This window comes from Pocillopora damicornis, chromosome 5 (genome assembly GCF_964200805.1).
Source record: "Pocillopora damicornis chromosome 5, jaPocDami1.2, whole genome shotgun sequence".
NCBI classification, from domain to species: domain Eukaryota; kingdom Metazoa; phylum Cnidaria; class Anthozoa; order Scleractinia; family Pocilloporidae; genus Pocillopora; species Pocillopora damicornis.
This window is the reverse complement of record NC_142674.1, coordinates 25,522,755-25,536,526: the sequence shown is the minus strand read 5'-3', so window position 1 is coordinate 25,536,526 and position 13,772 is coordinate 25,522,755. Positions and strand designations below refer to the sequence as shown.

Sequence of the window (13,772 nt, the reverse complement as noted above, 5' to 3'; positions counted from 1 at the left end):
GGCATCCAGGTAAAAGTGCAAAGCTACCTTTTCACATTACACACTATTTGTGTTTTATACATTATAGCATCTATTACAAATACACTAGGTAATGTAGTGTTAGGTATTCTCAGATACTAGGAAGGATAGCTACAGACCTAAAGGGGGTAAGTTTCTTTGAAAAAACTGTGATGCTACATCAGTGGTGGAGTTTAACAAGATGATTTGGTTTTATTAACTGAGTTGATAATGTTAATTGGCCACCGTAAAGAGTTTCAAAACATTTCAAGCATTAGCCCTTTGTCAGAGTGTTTGTTGTGTAAACCTCTTCCATTAACAGCAAGCTGATAAGAAACAATATGCAGGTTGAAGAGAACCAAGGCCTGCCAATAATGAAACAGGTCCAAGACACACTCTGCATGAAAAAGAACGATAACACATGACAAACAGCAGTAATTCAAACTTTCATGAATGAGAAGTGTTGTTCTTGCTTCTTATTCAATGTCAGTTCTACTTTTTGTTCCAGGTGGAATCTTCACTAGACTTACTGTGTTAAAGAGGCACAATACTTATCTACTTACTTTTTTTTTTTGGCTCATATGTATGTCCTAAGGGAAAAAAACTCAGTCTGTAATTTTAACAGTGCAGATCTCACACTCAGTCAGTAAGAGGTCTTGATTGTATTAAATTATTCAAAATAAAATCAGCTCTTGTTTTCTCCATCATGAACATTTCTGGTAGAGCTGACCCAGACTGTACATTAGGCCATCTTTTGAAGACACTGTTCAGAAATGATGAATTTATGGACAAACTAGTGAACTCCTATATCATGAGCACTGTGGAACAGTTTAATCTGAACTGCACTGCAGCCAGAGTGTTGTTAAATGCCATGCCTGGGCTGGAAAGTGCTGCAGTTTTTCAGGATATGGTAAGTTTAGAAAGGTATTCTTAATCCTTTAACTCCTAAGATCTGATTGTTAATTCTCTGCTCTAGCTGCAACACATTTCCTTGTGAATTAGTTACGAGAATTTGGTGTTAAATCAAGATGATGACTTCTACCTGATAAGTCTGAGTATTCTCATTACCTTTGGCTGGATAATGTATGGATATTATGGAGAGAAGTTATCTGTTAATCACTTCTGGGAGTTAAAGGGTTTAACTTCGTAATCTTAAGATGTGACTTTCTTTCTTCAGCTTGAGTTCTATGTAAAAATCCAGATCAATGTGTCCAGTTTCTGTGGCATGGCACCCCTTGTCCTTTCCAGAAAAAATACTCAGAATTAACTCATACAATTGCTATTTCATCAAATTATAGATAAAAAACATGAATTTCATGTAGTTACATCATGAAAAACAGAAAAGGAAAAGAGATCTTATTTGTTGCTCTCAGTCACTTCACTTTAGTGCAAAAAAACTTTAAAAAAATGCAAACTTTTCAGATCCACTTTCATTGTTCTTTAATTCATAACTACATATTTCTTAAACAGAACAAGAGAGATTTTAAGGTTTAAGCTCACTTAAGAAATAGAGAAAGATGTTTTTTGTCTTGTCACAAGCGTGTGACAAAGAAAAGATTCTGAGTCTCCAGGTTGAATTGAACCTTATACCTTCAGATTCTGGGGTCCAATGCTCTACCACTGAGCCACAACAAATAAGATCTCTTTTCCTTTTCTTTTTTTTCTTTGTCCCACACTTGTGAAATGACAAAAAACATCTTTCCCTACATATTTCCTATCTACCTTTCCTACCTAAATTTGATGTCAATCATGTACATGTAGGAAGCAATGCTTAATCGTTTATGCAAGTGGGCCAGAGAAGCCTCAGAACCCCTGAGATCATATGCTACAGGTATTTATAGCATAGTTTACTGGTCTTACCTTTCACAGTACTTCAGGCTTTGAACATTTTGGTCACCATACCGAAAACAAAAGGAAAAAAAATTGAATTGACTAAATATCTAGCATCAAGTGCTCTCCTCGGGAAAATTAGATTTACCTAATAATTCCTGTACAGCTTCTGAGTTTCTGAACTTACTCAATTTTGTTTACACCTTTATAAACTGGGTGCAAGTAGAAGGGTGTTTTAGTTTGGTGATCCAAGGTAATTTACATAAGGTTAACCCTTGAGAGTGACTAGCATCTAATTTCTTCTTTCAATATCACCCCTGAATCAAACATTAAGATCGCGGAAATAAAGGAAATGATAAGTAACTGAAGAACCTCTTGATTGTTTAACAAATTCTCCTTGTCAGTGCATTAGGAAATGTATAGAGAACAGTATGGAGAATATGCATACTGATGTTAGGGTGTAAAGAGTTAAGATATACAGGGCGTGAAATTAATTTTTTTTTTCTGATAGCCACTTGGCTCCTAAATTCTTCAAAGTGGTAGCCAAGTGAAAAAAGTTGGTCGCCATTTTCAAAGACAAACAAAACCTTTTTTTAAGCTGTCAGCGTTCTAAATAGAACCTCCAAAATTAAGTTTGGGAAAAGATTTATTAAAGGATTTATCTTTGCAAATTTTTTTAATTACCTATATCTCTTGGTAAGGTTATGATGAAACATTCTAGTCGCCAATTTGGCAACTAATTTCCAGGATTTGGTTGCCAAAGTGAAAAATTTAGTTGCATTGGCGCCTGTATTAGGCGCAATTTCACGCCCTGATATAGATAGTCATGGTTTGATTGAGGATTCTAATATTCCTTTTTGTTCATTTTTTATGTGTATTGCTGCAGTTGCATTTTTAATTTGTTAATAATAATTATTATTTATTAACAGGTCTTTTAGCATTTTCCATGGAGAGCCAGGATATTGCTGCAGTATTCAGAGAAGAAAACTCCACCTTGGTAAGTCAGTATAGCAATAATTTGATTTTAGATATATGAAATTCATATAGTTGCACTGTGGTGAAGAAATAAGTATAAGAGATCCTCGCAGCCAAGAACACTACTGAACTAGTAGTTGAAATAAGACCTGAAAAAAATGTTCAGGCTAGTATGGGATTTAAACCCATGGCCTCTGCGATAACGGTGCAGCGCTCTACCAACTGCGCTAACAAGCCAACTGGGAGCTGGTCAATATGTTGGATGTAGCAATTTTTAAAAGTGACCACTAAGGTTACAAGAGTAAAGGAAATGATCAGCTATTAAAGAATCTAAATTCTCATTGTCAGCACCTTAAGAAATGCAAGAGAACAGTATGAAGAACATGAGTATTGATGTTAGGGTGCTGAGGGTTTTTTGTTTTTAGCTTTGTGGTTAACAGCATTTGTGTTTCAAACGTGTGAGTGCAAAGTTGGCTTTTCACATCTCAGGAATTGTCTGTTGTCAGTCATTGCATTTTTTGTTTTAAAAACTCTCGTAAACTATAAGCTGAGGATTAAATGTTGAATTTCACATGTTTAGGTTCCCTCTATGCTGCGACGGCTGCACATTTTAAAGGACTTGTCAGACCTTACACAGCCCGCTGTGACAGACCTGTCAAACAGGATTATCCTGAAAGCAAAGACAAACAGGAACAAGAGCGAAAACAGTAACAGCGTGAGTAACAAGATAAAGAAAGTGAATCTTGCTGAGCCAGGACCATCATGCACTGTGCCACAGAATGGCGAATTATTCGGTTTGTGTAATGGAGAAGTGGAAGAGGTGAATAGCTACAATGGAAAGGGTTAGTTCACTTTTGAGTATTGTAACTCTGATTGTCCCTCTGTCAGTGAGTTCAATCTCCTAGCAACTTCAAGTTGATTTAAGTGTCTTTTCAAACTGAGTGGTAGGACTCGTTTGTAACTTGAAGGCTCAATTATTCTCCTTTGGGTTTTCACTTTGACAGCCAAGGCAGTGCTTTCAATAAGACTCTGGCACCGTTAGGAGCTCCAGCAGGTATTCTGTAGTGAATTGCCAGGTATACTCTGGGAGTTTTCATGCAAACTTATGATGTGAGACCTACAACACCTTGAGATCTTTTAGAGTTCTTTCAGTCTACTTTTGCCTTTATAAATAAGTTTTGATAAATGTTTGATATTTAATCTTATCATATATTTCAGCACAAATTTCCAGCCAAAAAAAAAGAAAGATTTTGAGTTTCCAACGACAAACTGACTCAAATTTTGGTAAACAATAACCATATGTCGTTTCAGAGGACTTTTTTTGTGAAACACAAGGATGAGGCTTGTCTGTCAGCAAATGGAAGATTTTGATAATAAAATGATCAGTTAAACGATTGTTATCAAGGACTAAAATGTTTAATGATCATCTATGGAAGTTTGACACCAAAAACTTTGTTTGAAGGGGGGGGAGGGGGGATAAGGGGGGGAGGAAGTATGCCAAGTAGGTTTGCCCTGCACAAGTTAACTCAGTTTCCTTAAAATTTGTAAATATTTTCCTTTTGTTTCAGGCAAAAGTTGTCTACAAGCAAAACATCCATTGCTAGTTAAAACAAGCAAGGGTTTCCGTTCCACTGGAAATGTAATTTGTGCACCTAAGGGAGGGTACCACATAGTCTCTATGTCCTTTTCCCTCTGCCCCCTGACTCTTGGCATGCAGCAGAGACTAATTCTACAGTATCTGACTCCCTTGGGGGAATATCAGGAGGTATGTGCTGTAATTAGGCACTTGAGCATTTAATGATATATGAAGAACAGAGAGAGTCTCTCCACCGAAGTATGTGAGAAGCTTGTGGGAAAAGGGCTCTGAATCAAGGATAAATTGGAAATGTCACACAACTTGAAAATTTGAGTTTGGACCGTTTTAACTAGTCGTGTGCGAGCAAGAATTATTTTTTGGAGGAAGGGACATACATTGGCCTTGGTCAGAAGATAACACACTCGAATCAAGAATTCTTGATCATCTGATGCGCTTTAACTGAACGTACGTAAGCAAGAAATACTTTTTGGATGAAGGGACATAAATTGGCCTTGGTCAGACGATAATTCACTTGGATCAAGGATTTTTTATCATGAGGCGTTTTAACTAATTGGCGCGAGTAAGAAATATTTGTTGGATGAAGGGACATGCATTGGGCTTGGTCAAAAGTTAATGCACTCAGCTCTGAATGAAGAAGTTCTATTTGAGCCGTAGCAAATTTTATCAGTTTCTATGGCAACTAAAACAGTCGTAGCTTAGCCTGGAGCATTGCTTGGCCATTAATTTATCTTGACACATTTTTCTTTGAACATTTCAATTCAGCTGTTGCCGACAGTGTTTGAATCTAAAGCCCTGGATCTTGTAATGCACTACATTACATTTAAAGGCCAGGTGGACTTGCAACTTGTCCTTGAAGCCCTCAAGGTAGGAAAGAGGCAGTAACGTCATGCTTTGTGTTGTACGTCTAGAATTTCATGCAGTTACGGTTGGTTTTCACCCTCGCCGGTGTACTTACAAAAAGCGTACAGCGATATGAACCTGTGAAAATCAAACCGATAGAATCAGAAGCAAAATACTGATTCCACTTATGTCTTTTTCGCTAATGATATGTGAAAAATAAATTGCTGGAGTTTTCAGCCATCGGTTAGCTCAGTTGTGATTCGGAAAATCGTGTTTTCACTGGATCATAAGCGTTGGAGTTCTTAGCGGAATCAGAAGAAAAGAAATTATTCAGAATATTCCGACTCCGATTTCGTCAAGCTTTTGGCTCCACTTACGACTCCAACTCTCGATTTTCTCTGGGTTGCTGGCACTCCTACAACTAATGAACAATTCGACTCCAATTCTGTCTTTTGTGTAAACGAACCTCTACCACATTCATCTCTCTTGAAAAACACTACTTTAACTCTGCAACTCCCAGATGAAATTTGTAATTCTCCTTACTGTCAACCATAGAATTCTTATAATGTTAGTTCGGATAATTTAGTATTGGATCAGCTAATCCTGCCCGAATTGATAATTTTCTTTATTATCATTACTTATCTGGTTGATATTGTATTGATATTGTAAGGAGAAATTCTGCCTTGGTCACTCGTGAAGTTAAAGGTTTAGGCAATAATGCATTGTACCGACTGGGATCTGACAAAAAAAGCCTCAGAATTTAAAAGCTATTTCCTTTTATTGTCGTTTTAGTATTTGGCATCCCTTCTTTGTCATAAAAAGTTTGCCACAGAATTTGTGACTCATAACGGTGTTCAGCGGTTACTAGAAGTGCCACGCCCATCTGTGGCTGCTACAGGATGTTCTATGTGTCTTTATTATCTCGCTTACAATGAGGACGCCATGGAGAGGGTAAGACATTTTTCCAATTTAAAAAAATGTTTGAAGTTTTCTGATTTGTAGTTGTAAGAAATGCAATATTTAGTGCAAATTTAACTTACCAATGATTTGTGTGTTATGAGCAGACCAGTATTGTCTAAAAGAAAGAGGTAACGAGTATCGTTCCGTTAGACATGAAATAACAATGAATAACACATCTCTGCTTATTTTTCATCAATCTCCCTCCCCCCTCTCCCCCCCTCCCCCCCCAAAAAAAGCTTATTTATGTATAACATATAACCCATAGGTAGAAAAAAGTTAACAGAACTTATTGCTGCATGAAGAGAGATAAAAAAGGAATTAAAGAAAAACTGGTTAAATGGATAAAGAGAATTGCAGACGAGGAGATAGAAAAAGATGAAGATAAGAAACATAGAAATAATCACTCAAAAAAATGTTATCTTACAAAACTACCATTAATTCCACAAAAAAAACTTCGAGTAATTAAATTCTTGGTGCTCTTTTTTCTACATGGACCAGAGGATCATGAAATTAATAAACAGAATATGTCGACGGAGCCTCCTTAACTGTTTCAAGTAACTTGTTTCAAGTATCCCTCCTACCAAACCCTGTGCTGAGTGACCTGGTCAAGTATGCATTGTGGCTTCTAGAATGTTCTCACGACTCTGGCAGGTGTCACGCAACTCTCTTTTTCTCGCTCACGTGATCATTTCGAGCAGTGCTGGAATTGTTCGACAGTAATGATGGTCTGCGGAAGCTTGTGAACCAGGTAATTAGTCAGTTTTATTTATTAATTACACGACATGGTTTGGACCCTAGAGAAACGTGGATCGTGTAGTTCAATCGCCTGGAGTAGGATGACACCACAAGGTCTATTTGTTCTGTGACCTTTCCGTTCTCGTAGGAGTAGCAATCTCTCTTAATAACACTCATTAGAAAAAATTATGCAATACGTAAAGAAATAAAAGAACGACTAACGTAAATAGTGATAATTTAATTAATAAAATAGTGAAAAACGTTGAAGGCCCATTCTGATTGGCTACTCAAACTCCGAATATCCGTTGCTGTTCACCTCCGAGCAACTCGCGCGGGATTTGCGCACGGAAATATTGCAATCATTGCGGGAATAAATGAGTTAAAATCATCCCTTTTTGCTATATTATCTTACTCTTTAAGTATATACTAAAACAACTATTCACCTTAGTGTCGATGGCTGGCGGTCGATAATCACCTCGCGGCTTCGAGACTCAGTGAATATCCACCAATAGCCAGCCACCTCCACTTCAAAAAAATCACGGTTTGTTACTTTTGAAACGTAGTTTAGAGACATGCCGACCGCTATGAATTAACAAGTATTTTTAGTGCACGCCGTGTTTGCATTTTTCAGACTGCGCAGACTCCTTTAAATTTTTTCAAGCCATTTTACGGTCCTATTCCACTTGCGTTTCCATCTTGAAAACAACGAATATTACTGGCTGCAAACCATTCTAAAAGAATCTTTTTTTGTTTAACCTTGTTGTGGCAGCTAAGTACGCTTTGAATCCTTCGTCCCGACGAGGCAGAACTACTGAGTGATGATGAGGTGTTTGGTAGCCGGCAGACAGCAGAACACACTTGCATGGCTCTACGGAGATATTTTGATGCCCATCTTCACATCAGGGCAGATGCACTGAGGAGATCTATTGCAAGGAACGAGGGTGGAACATCACCAGTTCCAGTTCCAGCGTATAAGGTGAATTTTCGAGCCTACTTTCTGATTCTAGGAGAAAATTTGTATATCTTTAGATGGGCAAATTCAGTATGTTATGTTATGTAAAAGGACTACGCCTGCTCGGCTGTTTTAGTTCAGAGAGGTTGGAAGTTAACTTAAACCTGGCAAAGGTTTTTGGCAGTATTCTGCTTAACATTTAATCCCATCCTTGTAAATTTTCTACTTTATGAACCTCGCCTAACAAACAGTCCAAATCGTCTTAAATATTTACGCAGGAGATACTGTTTTTGTCTGTTTGTCTGTCTGCTTGGTTTTGTTTGTTTGTTTTTTCCGCAGTTTTGTCTTTGGTAGCCTTACGTCATCTCGTTCAACTCATATTGATGAGCAACTGTTCTCTTTCAGGCTGCATCCCTGTCTCACAGCAGTGTAATGGAGAACTGTCAGTTGATGTTAGAGTATGCTCCAACAACACTGCGTTGGGGGCCTGTTGAGGTAATAACTGAAAAATAACGCAAAGGAAAAAAAAGCGTCACATGGTCGTGGTTGATTATTTCGCAGAGGCGTATCTTGGTTTATTATGTGGAGGGCACATAGTAGCACTGAAACTCCTATGTAGAGTGTTATAGTATTTTTTCACAGGGATATGATACAATGTCCGGCTTCAAACTCGTAGGTATATAACACCTACTTCCATTGCTTTGTTGTTGTTAGTCGTTATTCTCTTCGGTTTTATTATTATTATTGTTATTATTATTATTATTATTGTTATTATTATTATTATTATTATTATTATCAATGTTATTATTATTATCATCATTATCATAGTTATTATTACTATTATTATATTCATAAGTTTCCCACTTTACATATACGGTTCGCTCTCAGGAATAGAATGGAGAAGTAATTTCATTCATTTGTGTGTTTGTTCGTTTCTTGTTTTGTTTTGTTTTTGTTTTTATTTTTTCATTTTATTCACCAATGTTCATAAGCATAGACACACCTTGCCAATTTACGTATAACTAGAGTAAACTGTCTTTCGTCTGGCGTCTTTACAGTGTCAGAATGCACACGTTTTCTTATTTTTATTAAGGATTTGTGGCAAACCAGTACGGCCTGAAACGAGGACGAGGCCAAACAAAAGATCTAATTGCTCAGCACGTGCGTTTTAGAACTTTGTACATCTCCGTAGATGCTCTCTGCTAAACAAAAACGTGAAAACACCCAAAGTTGCGTGGTCTGAGAACGGAAACATCGATTGCAAATTAGTAAAACTTACCTTTGGAACTCAACCCTGCTTACATATGTTATGCTGAAGTTGTGGCCCCGTAAGAGACGATAAACACATCCAGCCACTCGCGAAATTCTAACCAAAAGTAAAAATTCATCATTTCACTCGACGTCTTCCTCGACGTTGCCTTTTTGACTGCTCAAGTTGGCTATTATTTAGCATGTTTTCTTTTTATCCTAAAGATGATGAACAGACTTCAAGGCTTCACCCTGCTGCTTCAGTTGATCTCCCTGTCGTCAGACTGGGGAGTGACCAGTAATAGGTAAGTCATTGGTTTTGCTATCATTTCTCCAGAGTTTGCACGAGTCCAGGAAAATCAAGAAAGGTCTGCTTGTAGGACTGTGCTACTGGACTTTGAAATTGTCGGAAATTGTTTCAACTCAAGGAATTGAAGTTGTTGATAATTCAAAATCAAAATTGTAGCAGAACATTAGTTGTAATGATTTTCTACTGCCTTCAAAAAGGTACAAGAAGCTTTTAGTATTGTCGACTTATGATATTACAATTTTTCTCCCTGCATTTTAAATACCATTTTTGAGGCCTGTCTACTGCTCTATGTTAGTATCATTGATGGGTAATTGTTCCATATTTAATGGAAATTAATAGTTATTACTGGCATATTTTGCTCTATTTGTGAACTCTGAATATCTCGACTAACATTTTTGTACATTAAAAGCGTATAAACAGCTTGTTAATCCTCTCCATTCCTGTTTCTTTGCTCCATTCAAGAGCGGACGCCATCCGATTAGCAGCCGACGTGACCCGCCTTGCTTTAGAGATGCTGTTTGTGTTGACAGTCGGTCCTAAGGCTCAGATGGCGCTGTGTGAAGAAGTGCAACTTCCGTCAGGAGAACAACAGAAAGGAATGAGGTATGATCTACGGGAAGATAATTAATTTAGACGTGAAAAATTCCCATCAAAAGTCCTTCGTGATCATGAAAATAAATGACCCGTGGAAACATTCGGTAGCAAGAGGCCAGAAGGCTTATACTCTCTATTCAGTCATATTAAGAAATCTTTTTTTCCAGGCTTCTGCTGCGTTGCGCTGAAGGGAGTTTACTCAATGACTCTGAGGTACAGAAAGCCACTCTCCACGTCATTTGTAACTGTGTGTGCGGTCCTCGAGTCAGGGTAAGTGGTTAGTGCGCGTTTCGATCTAGTTCCCACCCCTCTCGCATGGGTTTCTCAAAGTGTTTTCGCGACAGAAAAAAAACAACAACAACAAAAAGGAACAAGAAAAAACAAATAAGAAACAGAGTTGCACGCGTAGTTTGTTGTTAGAGCAGGCGAAAATTCTTCATTTTGTAACTGACTTGGTAATGACAAAGTCGCTTAAAGTTGAGTCAATATCGGAGTCAACACGATAAGGTTTGCTTACCTCTACACGGTTCCTCAACCCCCTCCCTCCCCTCCCTCAACGCTGCTCCCCTCCCAGTCTTAGGCTGATTAAAGTTCATTAAAGAATTGCTACTCAAACGTTAGGAATATTTGTTGAATTTAAAAGTACTTAGTGTTTAAGGTGTTAAGCTACCAGGCCGAGTGCGTTGTTCTTTTTTTCCATTTTTCCGTTTTTCCATTTTTCCGTTTAACTACTATACAGGCCTGATTTTTTTCAGTGTTTTTTTCAACTGCTTAAGTAGTGTTTGGCGTCACCGCGATGATTACTTTTGTCTTCATTGTTTGCAGATTAGCGGAGCTGTTGCAAAATTTCAGTCGAAATCCAAGCCGGCTTTCAAAAGCAGCGACGACATCTTATCCAAGATGTGGGGATGTGTCAGGGCCAGTAATGGCATCAAGGTTCTGCTCTCCTTACTGATGGTGAAAACGCCATTGGTTGATGCAGATTGTATTCGTACTCTGGCTTGTAAAGCGTTATGTGGTTTATCGAGGAGCGACAAGATTAGACAAGTCATTGGAAAACTACAGCTGTTTAACAGCGGCCAGTTACAAAGTGAGTATTGCACTGCGCAGTGCTTTCTTCACACTTGTTCAACCATGTATATTATACAACTGGGCGTGCCCGTAGGCAAGATGAAGCGAGTCCTGTGTTCTGATAGATACCTGAGCTCTTATCCGCTTGGGATATCACGTTTTTATCTCGCGCAAGATAAAAGGTTGCTTTGCGAAGACTTGCAAAGTTTGTAATGTTTAGCCAACGTCGGCAAAGAAGTCGTAAAAAGCGATAGAGGACAGTCAAAACACTTTTTCAAATGTAAAACGAGCACTCACCATCACAGATGGCTTTCTTTTCCAGTGCTTAAAAGAAAACAAGTCATTCTTGATTCTTATATAAGCAGAATAATTTTGCTATGTAGTAATTCCTTCATTGAACAACTTAATCAGTCAAGAGCTTTTGTCTAGTTCAAGACTCTTCGTCTCAGTTCACAAAAGCGCCAAAAAGAGCTCGCCAAATATCGAGCTATCTTGACGTATTTACAGCCATGTTGACCTTCTAAAACATCATTTCATTTCTTTCGTTTACGTTGACTCAATGTCGTTTGTCTTGAATTTGTTGACAGTTTTGATGCGAGAGCCAATCATTGAGGATAATGCTTCTGACCACGCCCTTTTCTGCAAATATGCTGCCGAGCTACTTGAAAGAGTCACTGGTAAATCCCTGGCTACGTCCTCTGCAGTCCCGTCCCTGTCTAGAATAAACAAGGTATGAACTTGAAATTGACACAAGCTGTCGTCTCACACAGGGGAGGGCGGAGACCTTCAACAGCGTCTTTACTCGACAGTTTACTGCTTATTAACTTTTGTTTGAACGGCAACGTATGGAAAAGTCTAATTTCGATTATTAAAGTTTTGCTTAAATAATGAACAATCGATGATTTTATTTGAAGAATTTATCAGAATCTACTTCTTGGTATTTCTTGTTTAAAAATGGATGGTCATCGAGACTGCCTTCAGGCTTTCTCTGTTTTTCAGAGGAGGGGAGGAGGGACATCCTTAGTTTCCCTGCCATCCCCTCCTTAAAGTAAACATTTGATCGTAGGTAAGATAGTCACACTATCGGTTTTCACCTAAATACTTTTAAGTTAAGAGGAAATTAAGAAATTAGTGCTTTCCAGAGCATTATCAGAACAGCCCAGTAAGAAATCATATGTAAATTTAACAGTTTTAGAGTTTGAATTGTCCTTTTACTTCTCTTACCCAATAGCTTCTGTGGGGTCGGTTTTCTTACTTATTTCGACGTTCTCTTAAGTAGGACACTTTCAAACTCTGTACAGCCCAACAGCTAAATATCAGCCTTTACTTTCTTAAGTCACTGCTTCTTATTTTGAGTGTCGTATAGCAATCAAAGCAACCAATCAGAACGAAGAAAAATATCTAAAATAGAATTTAAGGTAAAAATAAACAACCTTCTGAAGCGCGGGAAAACGCGGGCGGCAAAATCGCAACTGGTTTTAGTTTTGAATCTGATTGGTTAAGAAGGTGGCGTGAGTTGTCTAGATCAATTACAGCCCTTAGCAGAGCAAAGGCGAAGCGTCCCAAATTACTTTGGACACTCGAATTAAATTTGTTCTAGTCTTGAGGGTGTTTGGCTCATTTGTTAATCAAAGGTGTGGTTGTTTTGGACTAGGACTTCATGAGACTGCAGAGGTTTTACGGAGAGAAGCCAATCTACCTGACCCAAAACCTGAATCAAATCTGCTTTACACTCCTACTAATAGGAAAGTATGTTGTGCATGTTGTCGTTGTTAAGTGTATTCTGTGATCACAAGGTCCCTTGATTCATGAGGAAAATACAATCATCTCATAACAGTGATCGCATTTTCTAAAGTCATTTAATAATGGCACGAGTCTGCGTGATCGGGTTATGATGAAAATGACCAAATTTGTCCTTTTTTCTGAACTTCTTCTGTGAAATTCTTTTACAGGAAAAAGAATCGACAAATTAATTCAGTCCATCTGTCCTTCATTTCATCATTCCATTCCTTTGTCCACCAGTCCCTTAGTTAGTCAGCCGTTAGTAAGTGATTGAGCTTGTCAATCTACCAGTCAGTCAGTCGATCAGCCCATCCTTTAGACAGTCTGTCGGTCAATTTAGTATTATCAACTGAGTTGATAACGTACATTGGCCACCATAAAGGGTAAAGCTGACATTTCGAGTGTTAGCTCTTCGTCATAGCGACTGATGTAGGGTTAACGCCAGAAACGTCAGCTTTTAAACTCTTTACGGTGGCCAATTTACGTTATCAACTCAGTTGGTAATACTGAATTACTTTGTTATTCTCTCCCACCGACGCAACACTACAGCGCTTCTTTAGAAACTTACCCCCTTTATTAGTCTGTCAGTCATTTAGTCAGTCAATCAGCCCGTCAGTCAGTTAGTTTGTTTGTCAGTCTGTCAGTTATTCCGTCTCTGTCAGGCATTCAGTCAATTAGTCAAACGATCAGTCTGTCAGTCATTCCGTCAGTCAGTCAGTTAGTTTGTTAGTCAGCCTGTCTGTCATTGCGTCTGTCCGTCAGTCAGTCAATTAGCCCGTCAGTCAGTTTGTTAGTCAGTCTGTCTGTCACTACGGCTGTTCGTTTATCAGTCAGTCGGCTTGTCCGTCCATCAGCTAATCAACCAGTAAATCGTTCAGTAG

General features: G+C 38.3%; 1 pseudogene across 1 annotated transcript in view; it reads left to right on the top strand.

The window, feature by feature from the left end:
* Positions 1 to 673: 673 nt before the first annotated feature.
* LOC149046150 (DDB1- and CUL4-associated factor 1-like) overlaps positions 674 to 13,772 on the top strand; it is a 27,912-nt pseudogene continuing 14,813 nt past the window's right edge. Inside the window, exons 1-15 of the transcript XR_016186496.1 lie at positions 674 to 907; positions 1,759 to 1,828; positions 2,757 to 2,824; positions 3,383 to 3,644; positions 4,371 to 4,567; positions 5,162 to 5,263; positions 6,032 to 6,188; positions 6,766 to 6,947; positions 7,704 to 7,910; positions 8,292 to 8,381; positions 9,360 to 9,439; positions 9,907 to 10,047; positions 10,206 to 10,308; positions 10,864 to 11,128; positions 11,697 to 11,839. The product of XR_016186496.1 is annotated as a DDB1- and CUL4-associated factor 1-like (transcript). The remainder of the gene's footprint in view (positions 908 to 1,758; positions 1,829 to 2,756; positions 2,825 to 3,382; positions 3,645 to 4,370; positions 4,568 to 5,161; positions 5,264 to 6,031; positions 6,189 to 6,765; positions 6,948 to 7,703; positions 7,911 to 8,291; positions 8,382 to 9,359; positions 9,440 to 9,906; positions 10,048 to 10,205; positions 10,309 to 10,863; positions 11,129 to 11,696; positions 11,840 to 13,772) is intronic.